This window comes from Pavona decussata, unplaced genomic scaffold (assembly GCF_977016875.1).
Source record: "Pavona decussata unplaced genomic scaffold, jaPavDecu1.1 SCAFFOLD_185, whole genome shotgun sequence".
Taxonomy (NCBI): Eukaryota; Metazoa; Cnidaria; class Anthozoa; order Scleractinia; family Agariciidae; genus Pavona; species Pavona decussata.
The window spans coordinates 175,496-177,500 of NW_028145594.1; positions in this window are offsets into that span (position 1 = coordinate 175,496).

Below are 2,005 nucleotides of genomic sequence, written 5' to 3' on the forward strand. Positions count from 1 at the left end.
TGCAAACTGATCTTAGAGCGAGTAAACAATGGTTTTGCAATCTACGTTGTCCGTAGGACGAGCCGAGGAAACAGGAGCAAGACAGAACAATTCCCCAAATTCAAAGGACCTTTTCTGGCTTAAATACTTGATTTCTTAAAACTTTATAACTTTATTGCTTCCATCGCGTCATACAAATTATAGTATTTTTTAGCTGGCTACACGTGATATATAAAGCTGAGGGTCTCTATAGAAAAGCAGAGAATGCTTGAAAGTAATTATAGATCCCTTTAGAAATTAAAAATTGCGTCAACTTCAACCGTTGAGAGCTAGGTTGTAATTAGTTATACCTGTCTAATTTGGTTGTGGAACTAAACCGGAAGTAACGTACTTTAGGTTCAACTTGATTTAAGTTACTGAAATCCAAAACAATTTCTCAGCTGACAATAGATATTTGTCCTTAAACTGTGCCAAGTAGGCCTACATAATTTTTAGTCATAAACGCAATCCGCCGAACTCTCACTCCAGATTGTTTTTCCTTCCTTTCTTCGCCGACTTGTTACCTTACAGAAACGTGCTACATTTTGATATTGTAAGTTTATTTGTATCGACCAGGTCCCAGTTGTTCAAAGAGCGGATAACTTTATCCACTGGATAAGTCGCTATCAGCGGAGCAAATGTACTCCAACCAATGCTTCTGGCAAGTCTTCCACGCAATCCCATACTTAAATTTGGCATATGCTTCTACTCTATTCACAAATTTTAGGATTATCGGGAACTGCTACTGCACACGTTTTAACTGCCGGATAGCAACCTATCCAGTGGATAAAATTATCCGCTCTTTGAACAACTGGGGCCTGATGGAAATAAAGATTGATTGATTGCTGTCAGAATCAAATCGAAATCAGTTTTTGACACTCATAGTGACCCTCTTTTCGAGGAATAAGGATTGATAGCAACTTCAGATAATCAATTATTAGAGTTGGGCAAACTTATGTACTCGTGCAAAAACTCTCTCCTTTTCTTCTCATAGGCAAAACCATACTGAACTTTAACAATAGAAATGCTGAAGTTTTTCGAGTACCTTTTTGCAGAACAAATAACTTTCAATTTTCTGTTAGCTTCCAAGGTCCTAAATAATACAACTCGCTAGGCGATGATTCAAAACGCGATTTCACTTGCCTCGATCGTTCAAAAACAAACTTAGAAAATCTACTTACACGAACTCGCATTAGTTGATTAATACATCTGGAGTGTCCCAAAGTCAGTCGTTGGTAAAAAAAAAATAATAAAATACAAAATAACACTCCAGAAAGCGTTCTCATTGAGTAATGATAGCGGTACGAGTGCCTGTGATCGATCACTCGTTTTCTGAACAACAGTCAGCAGGGGCGGATTTAGTATTTTTTGAAAGTGGGAGCCGAACAAGAATGCTTATCAGCGCGCGTTGTCGCGCCTCAGTAGCGCCTTAGGCGCTAGTTTCTAGGGGGTCTGGGGGCATGCTCCCCCAGAAAATTTTGAAAATTTAGGTACTCTTACATGCATTCTGGTGCAATCTGGAAATTAAAATATCACGATTCCATATTGAATAAAATTATAAGTTGTGGTTATAATGATGCATGGTTTGTGACTCTTCGCTCCAAAGTCACAACAGCCTTGAAAGAAACGAATGAAGAAACGATATGTAACCATAATATGGGAGCTAATCAAACATGATGGACTGATTGCAATTGCACTATAATTGAAGGCTATGGCATTACTTTACAAGCACACTTAGTTTTGCATTATGGTGTAATTGCATTCATTAATCTAAACGAAATGACTTTAACTAAGAGTCACTGCAGGGGATTGATGAATGTCATTCTTCGCTGGTTACGCTTGACATAGTCATCAACGATCCTCGGCCGCATAATCCAAAGCTATGTCCTTGTGAATAAAGAGCAGTAACAGTGCGTTTAGGCGCTCTTCTCTCATGGTGCTTCGATAAACATTCTTTACAAAGCACAATGATGAATTGCTACGTTCC